Consider the following 11,142-nt stretch of genomic DNA (forward strand, 5'->3'; position numbering starts at 1 on the left):
TTTTACAATACAAGAGACAGAAAACAGTGCGCATATCTTTTTGTTACAATCGATACCCACACGAAATACAATACAATCCGTATCCATGGCACGGGATGGGGAGTTTTCGGTTTCTATCTGCCGCGAGAGTCGCGTCTCTGGGAGTCGTCTCTGACGTGTAATTTATGACAATTTATGCAGCGTTAATGTCGCCTGGTCGCCCGGTCGCCTCTCGCATTGATCGATGTCTGTCACTGTCTCGATCGCTGGCTGCGTTCCGTTGCGTTGCGTTCTACGGATGCTGAATGCTTATATAAACTGCCGCTGCTGCTGCCACACCACACCAGACCCCAAGATTGTTATCATATTCCCCCTACTCCAGACACCTTTCGGGGTGTCTCTCTTTGGGGATCTCTACTGTATTTGGCACCGCCAGGCAGCAGCAGACCCCTGGCTTTCTCGGTTCGAGAGTTATGTTTATCAGCGCTGACTGTTGCATTTATAATTGATCTACGAACTGAACCGAACCGAACAGAGCAACAAATTTGCATCATCTGCGGGGAGATCCGTGCGGCCTAAAGAGGCCAATCGATCGCATGTTTAATGGATGTCAAATACAATTGCTACAGATATTCTAATCGATTCCGATTCCGAATCCGATTCCGATTTTGAGTACCCAAAAGAGTTTCGCAAGCAGCTGCTGGTGGCATATGCAGGAATAAAGATTGTATCTGTATCTGTATCTGTCCGATCCAATTGGGTGGGTGGCTAAATCTGTAAGGTAAACAAAAGCAAAAACAATATCCAATACCAAAATGAAAATCAAGTTATCCAAGGGATGCGATGGATGTATGTATGCATGTATGTATGTATGGCCTGCCCTTGGCTGTTCGGTGGATTGATTTTTGCATTTAACAAAACGGTTTTTATGGAAAACTCAAGATTCGATTTGGTTAGCCGAAGGTTAAGGGTAGCGGAAATGGTGGAAAAAATATTCCAAAATTCGTTGCGATCTTGAGATTTGTTTATTTATGAGCCACAAAATGTGGAATGTACTTGGGTTTCTGTTGAAGAAAAACATCCTTTGATGGAACAAAATGTAGTATTTTTTCAAAGAAAAATCCTTGGAAATATAGTGTGAATAATCCCAAAGATCGCCTTTAAAAAATGCAATTTTAATTAATTTATTTTTTATATTTTATTTATTTATGAAGATCTTTATTTATGATCTACAAAAGTGGAAGGTTTTCCTTTTTTTTTGTTAACTGAATAATTTCTACATTTATGGATCCTTTAGATCTCCAAATCGTCTCAATTTCCCAAAGTTTCAGTGTGTCCAAAATAACACGAGTATTTAGTGCAAAATTTGTTTATTTTGCCTTTTCTTACGATCTATATACATGAAATATATGTATATATGCCTGTGTATAATTTATGCACTGGACGTATTGGCTGGCAGCGGCTCAAATAAGGGCATGTCTGGTGGCCAGTGGCCATCGTCGGGCGACAACAGCAGTGGCAGTGGCAGTGGCAACAGCCAGCAACCAGCAACCAGGACATGTTTGCCATGCATGCAGCAATGCGGCAGCTCTTGGCCTTCAATTAAACAGCAACAACATAAAATACAATAAATAACTGGACGGTTGGGGCAAATGAAGAGATATAAACCATGACTCCCAGCCCCCAGTCAGCCCTCTCCTCCCCACCCCCAGAGTGCGTCTTCGTCTTCGCTGCATACGCAAAACCATGAAGAAAGGCCAACAGATAGCCGGAGTTTGAGATACACTTGAAGACGGGACTTATCTGATATATTATCGTAAAACACAAAGAAGTATTCCCGGAAAAATATGATTCTTAGGAAATCTATGGCCTAGTGCAAAAGGTATAGTTTTCATTTAGATATTTTCGAGTCCAAAGGAATCCTTTACATAGATGACAAGACGTTCACGTCATGCAGCAGTGCCCATCGGTCGATTCCTTGTTTCCGCCTGGCTGGAACTCGTTCTTCGACTTGCTGTGAGCTTAAAAACCATTCAATTTCTCCTCGTCATAGTCATGGTACTCCTCTTGAAAGGGTATCCCTATGCAAGAAAGAAAAACCGTGGCCAGAAAACGCCCTAAAACGTACTACAATCAACGATCCACCGTTCCTCCTCCTGCAGCTGCTGCCCCTTCTGCTGTTGTTGCTGCCTTTTCGCACGCACTGCCAAAAAAGGGGGGACACTGCAGATTGGACAAAGAAGAGGTTGCTGGGCGTGGCGGAAGGGTAAAGAGAGCGGTAGGGGGAGGAGGGGGAGGTCTCTTGGAGGCGTTCGAAACGATCCGCTCCACTCCGCTTCGATCCGTTTGGTGAAAAAATTCCGTTTGTGACAATGATAAAATAGTTTAACCTCGGCAGAAAAATCGCGTTTTGAATTTGAAATGCGATTTTTGTGTGCTGGTGCGTTTCAAAAATGTTATTTTGTGCGCTGACGGATTGACGGACGATTGCGACTGCTGGGCTCTCCGACTGGGTCTGGGTCTGGGTCTCCGTGCTTCAGATTGGGATTGCTAGTGGTATTGGTATTGGCATTGGTATTGGTATTGGGGGGGGGCTACTGTGTTTGCGGCTTGTGGTTTGTGGTTTATGAACCCAAGGAATCGAGACGCTGGTCAAAGCGGAGGCGGTGCCTGGGCCCTGGGCCCTGGGCCTCCGGGTGGTGTGTGGTGTTGCCTCGCATTATTCGGTGACAGTTTGCGACGAGGCTGTCGCGTCGCTGCTGATGTTGTCTGCTGTCTGTAGGCTTCTTGTGGAGGCGTCAGTGTGCCAGAAGAGATGTTGGGCCTATACAAAGCCTCGAAGACGCTGTAATTTCATTGCAGAAGAGCTACTGATGGGCAGAGAGAGCAGAATGTCTGGGTTATAGATGGAAAAGGTATCAAAAAGGGCTAGAAATTCTTCGTAGGCATGGAAACAGTTAGAAAGAAGGAAGAAATGGGAGCAGAGTGTAGGGAAGGACTCCCTGGTAGCCAGTATTTGGATCTTCCGGTTGGTAAATGAAGAAGGAACAATGTCAAGCCCCCAAGAAGGCCCTAAAATCAATCAACTCTTAAGGAAAGTCTCCTCTAAAATCTGCTTACTTTGGCCTTAAGACTTGCTTTCTGTAGAGTCCCTGTAGTTCTCCTACAACCGAACCGATTCTCTCCTGCAAAGAGGGGGAGATCTACGTGCCTCCTTCTACCTTTAGTGGCATGAATCCGCCTCTGGTCTGGTAACCACGAAAACCAGTAGCCGCAGCCGCAGCAGCAGCAGCAGCAGAAGAGGCAGTGACAGTGGCAGTGGCAGCAAAACGAGTAGCACACATCATAACGCGTTGCAAATACATATTTTGACTACGAAATCAGACGAAATGGACAATGCAAAAGCGCGATTCCGCGTCTCGGCGACACTGAAAGCCATGACAATATAAATAAAATAATTGCCGACATAAATAAATTCAAAAACTCTTGTAGATAATTTTGTTGTATTTTTTTGTTGTTGTGGAACAGTTTTTGCCGCCTTGATTTCTTGCAGAGTATGTGCTCGAAATTGTTAATATTACGAGTATATATTTTTGCAGACCAAACCCCAAAGTGCAGGGCAGGCGGCTCTCCTAAGAGAAAAAAGCTGCATTCAAGTGTGTGCTGGTGTGTGTTTCAGCGCGTGTTTTGGGACAAATTCTATTTTTATAAACAATTTAAATTCAGTCAATTGTCAGGGTGTGTTCGTTGGAGCGAACATTCAAACAACAGCAACAACAACGACAACGACACCGAATTATGTCTGCATTTTTCGCGCCTGCTTTTGTGGCAAATTGACAACAATTGCTGTTATTAGTGGAGCAACAGAGTGGCGGCTGAGTGGAGCTGCAGCAGAGTGGAGCTCTGATTTATGCCAGAGGAATGTCTGTCAAGGGCGTGGACACCAGGCCTTGTACTCCTTCCTTCTAGTGGTACCGAACTCTCTTCCGCTTTTTAATTGACTTCTAAGCGGAGTGACGCCCTTTTCCAACACACACACACACACACATAAAGAAAAGAGAGAACCCCATTAAAGAGGAGAGAATTTTGAAAGAATTCTTCATTCGTGGGCCACTCATGAATATTAAACGGAAGGTGGGTCTAAAAATTGAAAATAAAATTCATTTAATTTGCCAGCCAACAATGTTTGCACACTTTTTCGCACATTAACCAAAGGAATTAGCACTTTTAGGAGACGGGAATTATACCAACTTTATATCTCTGTGTGTATGCAGAGAAGGGGGTTCGCTATCTTTTGAGATCTTCCTTTAAGATCTCTTCATCTGCTGCCTAATCAATAAATCAGCGTCAAATGTTGTTGCGCTTGATGGCTGATCGTTAAAGATCCCCTTTAAGAGGTAGCCTCTACACGACTCTCCTCTCCTCTCCTCCCCTCTACTCTCCTCTACTCTTCTCTTCTCGACTTTTGTTTTGATGATGATCGTAAAATGGCAACATGGTCGGTTCTTTAATGAATGGCTGGGCTGTGCTGTGCTGTGCTCTGATGCGGTGCGGTGAATGAAGGAAAAACATCATAGGGAACAGATCGAAAGGAAGTCATGAATCAATTATACAAGGGGGCGAGTGGAAGAGGGAACAAACTAGAAGAACAAGTATCCCCAAAAGTTGTACAGATTAGAGTCTTTAGATCTAAAATTCTACACCCAAAAGATCATATCTGGATTGTATGATTTCCATTTTATATACGCATCCACTAAACGGAATATGGCTTCGTTTTATCCATTAAAAACTAGACTTTTGAATACCCGCGACAGTACTCGAAATTTCAGATGCAATGAGGCTTTCAGCTAAAGAAAAACAGGAAAAACTGTCTTTTATTTCGACCTATGATGTCTTTATACAACTGATTCCATAATTCTGCCCTGGCCACCCGAAATGAAAGCAAAATATGGCGATATCCAATGGCTTTTTGTCCCAGGAAAAGTATCCCTAAAATTTGAGTTATTTTTGTGTGCGGTTCGAAAAGTGCCTTCTGTATATTTTCTTTAGTTCAAACAGCACCTTGTGGCATTCCTTCCCCATATATTTCTTGATTTCTTTCTACAACTAATGCCATAATTCCCCTCCCCTATCCATAGTCCCCTCTCGCATCACATCATTCCATATCTTATGCCCATTGAGCGGCACAGCACTTGAAATTGCCTTCGTTATATGCAGCAATTAAACAATAACTAATGAATTTATTGTGTGAGCGTTGGTTAGATCCCCCCTCCCCCTCCCCCACCCCCACACACACACACACACACACCCTATATCGTATCGTATATATACTTAATAATTGCATGTCTGATGCCACCTCCTCCTCCTCTGATGAGTTTTCCCACAATGTTTGCTTGCATGATTTAAACCAATTAAAGTCTCAGATTTTTCCTAGATTTTCCTAGGCTTTTCCACCGCTTGATTACTATATTTGAAAGATTTTATGCGAAATGTGCAACAAATTAAGGAGAATCCAAAGTATTTTCAAAGCCAAAAGTGATTGGAGATCACAAAATGTTTGTGTATCGCGGCTGTTGCCCACAAAATTGCCAAACAAAAATAAAGTATTATTATTGCTATTATTGTTATTGACACAAACAATTAGCGCTGTCCCGAAAGCTAGGAAATTTTTACCATATTCCATATTCCACCCTCTTCGGGTCCCTCGCCGGCGATCTCTCTCTCTCGTCTATGGATCGTTGGTGGGATTGTTTTGGTGGATTGTTGTGGTTCTCTTCTCTTTTCGATGGCTTTCGATCGTGATTCGATTTTCTAATTCTCTAATTCCCTTCCCTCCCCCCCCCCTACCAAAAAAAAAAAAACAAAGACCAAGCAAAAGCCATATTTTTTTTTCATGTTCGATTGTGAATCACGTGCAAATGGTTGGGATCTCTCACTCTCTCTCTGTCTCTCCCTTTCAGTCGTTAAACTTTTAAAGCATTTAATGTTATTTCGTTGAATGTTTTGTCGTAGCTGCAGGTGAAACTGTACCCTACTGTACTGTACTCTACTGTACCGTACTGTACCGTACTGTACTGTGGCTCTTGGCCATGTTAATGCTCGTATGTGTGTACAGATGGCCGCCAATGGGTGAGGAGTAGTTGGCTCTGATTATTGTGGCTCTCTGGCGGCAGTTGCGGTTGTGTGCTTGTGCCTTGTGGCTGCCACGAATGCGGCAAAAGAGCGGCACCAAAAACAAAGCGAAATGGATAGCAACATTATTATACAATACATTGTGTATGGGTTGTACAGTGGAGACCAATCAAGAAGGACTAAAGAAATGTACAAAAATTATAAATAATTCTAGACATTCCATGGTATATTTTAATAGAAAAAATGAAGAATTATTATCGAAATATTCATCATTTCCTTAAGTAAGAATAAATAAATAAATAATAATAATAATAAAAATCTAAATGAATCGAAATCTACTTATCCATTCGTTCCTTAAGTTGTTTTTCAGAGCCCAATCGTTTTAGATTATCTTTTTTTTTCTGACTTAATAGAATTTTAAGAATTTTCTGTGGACTTTTAAAGGTTGTTTTTTGCCAACAATTGTCTGATTTGAGTTTAAATATTGAACATTAAACATTATTAGTACAAAAAAATGATATTCTAAGCCAAATCGCTGGCTTTAGGCCTTTTCTATGGCCAGAGTAGCCATCTTTCCAGCTCTGACCGCACTTTCGAATCTTCGCTGTATGTGAAAAGCACCAAAAGCGCACACACACACACATGCGCACACTTGGTAGAGACCCCCCCCCCTCCGCCCCCCCCGCCACCCGCACACACACCCGCCGGACTCTTGGGAGGCGGCTGTCAGTGAACTCCGATGGCCGCCGCACGAATACCGTTTCGTGACAATCGCCAACAACAATTGAAGGTTGAAGTTACATTGCTACATTGGCGGTGCGTGTGTGTGTGCGCGCCACAATGTGTGGCAGTATGTGTGTGTGCGTGCAACGCCATTCGGGCGTACCAACTAAAATTATATATATATATGTATGTATGTGTATTGTGTACAACAAAAAAAAAATAAATGAAACGGAGGCCACGCAGCCCCAAACCCGCACCTGCTGCATCTGCCTTGTGGCCGCCCCTCCCGCCGATCTGTGCACCTCATTATTATTATTATTGGTATTAATATTATGTACTCGACTGTACGCAGAGGTACATTTTCAATGCCTTCGTTTTGATTGAGGAAATCGTTTGAAAATTCAGTGAAATTTCAAAAAGAGAAGAAAAAAGTTAAAGGCCAATGGGCGTTCGTTTCATTTGTATGCGAGGGAGGGAGTTTCCCCGCGATGGGGAAAATACCTGTGGGAAGAGCAGAGGAAGGAGGAGAAGGAGGGCATTTTTATGGACACTTTATGATATCCTTGCAAGTGATTTTCCCCAACTTCTGCCTGTGATGTGGGTATTTCTTTGATTGCCAAAGATATTTATTGGTGGATCTGCTGCAGATAATGTCTATGTCTTTGGGCTACCCTTTGAACTTCATAAACTCCATTTGAATGTTTAATGAATTCTTTTTCATGAAATAAAACAAAAGACTTAGGCAACGAACTTGTTATCGAATAAAGGTTTTGTCGATAAAAAAACACCAACAAATACAAATATTTAGTGGCACACACAAAAATATTTGGAGCAGCTGAGCTGAGCAGCGGAGCCCCCCCTCCCCCCTCGAAAAAAGTGAATTGAGCAACGAACTTGTTCAACTGCATTTTGTGGGTCTTGATTAGCGGCCACTCCACCAGCACCACCAGCACCGCCAGCACCTGGCGGGGATCCACAACAGCACCAGCAGCACTCCGCATCCCGCACTCCTCTTTGGATACCCCATTCGGAGCTCCATTCCGATCCCGCCGAGATGTCTGTCAACGCAGACGACGCACAAAATGCGGGGGCCATAAAAATTAGTCGATGTTGGCGGAGGCTGCCTGTTTTTTATAGTCTACGTTTCTTCTACGGGACAGTCTTTTGTCTTGTTTATAGAGTGTATCTGTATCTCTCCCTCTCTATGCTTCGGCCCGTTTCCTTGGACAATATTTTCAAATTAACAACATTAACAGAGGAGAGACCTTTTAATTAAGTTTCTTCTGTCTTTTCTGTCTGCCTGGCGCTGGCTTTGGCTTTGGCTCTGGCTCTGGCTCTGGCATTGGGAAACTTTATCGATTTCTGTCGCTTGATTGGTCAAACACTTTTTCGATTCAGTTTCAGTTTTGCTTTGTTTTTTTTTTGGCTTTTTTTGGCTCTTGGGTTTCTTGGTTTTCTTTGGCGACACACAGACATGTGAAAGCTCTGTTTTCTGTTACAAAAATCGTCTAAATATCCCACCGATCAGGTGCCCGTCGTCCGTCGTCCGTTGTCCGACGTCTTAACTGCCTTTTTAGCTTTCGCTCGTTATCATCGCTCGTTTGTGACCTCTTCTTTTGGGGTTTGGTCATTTTAATGGTCTCCCCCCCACAGAAAACCAATCCACAATCGACAAAAAAAAATCAAAAAAAAAAAAACTGTGTTCCCATGATTGTCGCCAAAGTGTTTTCGTATCATACATCCAATACGTGAGATTGTTTTTGTTGCTGTTCTTTGACTATTTTCTGTTTCTGTTTCTGTTTTTTTTTTTATGTATCTGTGCTCTGGTCTGTGCTTTATAGAGGGGGAGGGGGGCCCTCTCCTCAGATACTCATCAAGTTATCCATCAAGTATTGTACCTATCCACCTTCCTCTCCCTCTCTCCCTGTAGAGTCTTTTTCCTCTGTGTGTCTTAGGCGCTTAAAGCTTTTTAAGGGTTTTTAAGATTTTTATCTAACAAAACTCGCTGTGCATACTTAATTATGTATTTTGAAATGTGAGACAGGTTCGCGCGGACAAGCGGACAGGCGGACACCAGGCAGCGTCGTAGCAGGTAGTACAGTATCTTTATATCTGTATCTTTGTATCTGTATCTGCCCGTACCCTCTGTCAGGCATTGGGAACAACTATTTCTAAACTCGGGCGGGGGCTGCTACAGCTACTGTCGTTGACAAAAACAAGTGTGTGTGTGTGTTTGGTTTTTTGTGGGCACAACACGGCAGCGGCTGGATAGCAGGTGCAGTACAGTCTTTTCGAGATTTGTTTCGAAGGGCGGCAGAATGTCAGCGGAAGGTTAAGGGGCATGGGGGGAGCTTGGGTTGATGGCTACAAAAAGCAGATAGTTTTCTGTGCTTGGGATGCATTTTTTACATTTGAAAATAGCCACTGGAATTTGTATTTATTTTTTAAAGAATTTAGAACTTGAATTTGATTTTATTTCTAGCAAATTATTCATAGAGTATTCATAGATTAATTGTGCTATTAACTCGATCCTTAGTCTCGCTCTCTTGGGCATTGCCCGCCCTCTAATATTTTGTCAGTATTTTTCATTATAGACAACCTGTACACGAACGATTTATTTATCGTGCAATCCTTACCCCCGACGCGCCGCCCCATAATTTATGCGCTGCAATGACACTTGCTCATGACCTTATCGACGTCGTCATCGTCATCGTAGGGGCCTGGGACGGGACCAAAACCGAGCCAACTTTTGGCCAGAGGCATACACACACACACAACCAAAAGGCAATAACAACAATTAAGCATGCAACAAGAACAACAACAACTAAAGAGAGGAGGGGAGAGGAGAGGAGAACGAACGAGAGCCATGGAATTGTATTGTTGCCATTTTTCTTTATGGTTTTATGCGTTTTGGCATAGAGTTGGAGCCGAGAGTCGGGAGAGTCGAGTACGAGAGTATTCGAGCAAATAAATCAATTTATTTCAATTATAATTATAGGCTCGAGTGCAGGCCCAGGCTCAGGCCCAGGCCCAGACCAACTCTGGAGGAGAACTTCTTGGTAGAGGCAGAAACTCTGCTGTTGGCCCTCGGGGTAGAGGTCCTCTTGGCCCCCCCTCCCCCATCTGCCCCCTTGGAGCCGCGCGTGGCCAACTGCTCATTACTTTTGTGGCAGCACACGCCCCTCCGCTTTCGTTTCGCTTCGTTTTGCTTCGTTTCGGGGTTGTATTGAGGCGTAGTTTTGGCCAATTGTTGAAAAATGAAATGGCCTGGCACATAGTTATGTCCTCTGTATCAGCATCTCTCTACCTTGTGGCACTCGCGCATACATGTACGTTGCATGCCACATGGAGATGTATAAATTGCAGCATTTTTTGCTCGTGGTTTTTGTTGATTTTAATCAATAGAACCACCAATGAATGCCACATGCCCCCATGTGCCCCCAAGTTCAGTCAAGTGTCTGTTATTTATCTCCCATGCGCTACTTCACAACTTTATTTTATTTGAATGCCTCGAAGCCCTCGGTTTCTCGGGTCTCTTTTGGTTTTTGTTTCGGTTTTGGTTTTATTTTCCTTTGCAAATTATATGCATTACGCATACGCATCTGGTAGGTACGAGTACTACCTGGTACTCCTCCTACTGCCTTTTGTAAATTAACTTATAAGTGGAGGAAGCCACCCCCCCCAACCCCCCAACCCCCCACCGAAAGACGGACGAGGACTGGCCTCCAAAATGGGTTGCAGCGATGCATGCGATAAGCAAGTGGAATAAATGAAGGTCTCACTGCATTTTTCATTGATATTTGTGGCAGGGATTGTTCGGGGACTGCCATGGAACCTTGTAGCTTCTGGGGAAAATGGATCTTGGACTTGCATTTACTGATTTTTGGTGGAAAAAAAGTACTCATTGAAGCTCGAAAATTGACAATTGAACATTCCATAAATCTTGGAATCGGATTTCATTCGTCAATAGGTCCAGTCTTGAGCTTATTAGAGGAAGAATTTGATACAAGATTTATTCAGGTATTTATTTTCATATTTTAGGCCTGTATTCCCAAAAAAAGGAGCAAATTTGAGCAACATATTTTTGAAAAATATTTGAAAATATTTGTACTATTATTAGCAACATCTATCTATCCATATCTATCCATAAATACTCTAAAGGGGGGGCTTATTAGACCCCATATTATCCCATCATGGTTAAAATCCCATTATTTTATTATCACCGAATATTTTTTTGAAATTTTCCAAATATATTCCGAGTGTGTTCTTCGGTTAAACCCAAGAAACAAGCGCCTGCGTCATTATATC

Source organism: Drosophila pseudoobscura, chromosome X (assembly GCF_009870125.1).
Source record: "Drosophila pseudoobscura strain MV-25-SWS-2005 chromosome X, UCI_Dpse_MV25, whole genome shotgun sequence".
Classification (NCBI taxonomy): domain Eukaryota; kingdom Metazoa; phylum Arthropoda; class Insecta; order Diptera; family Drosophilidae; genus Drosophila; species Drosophila pseudoobscura.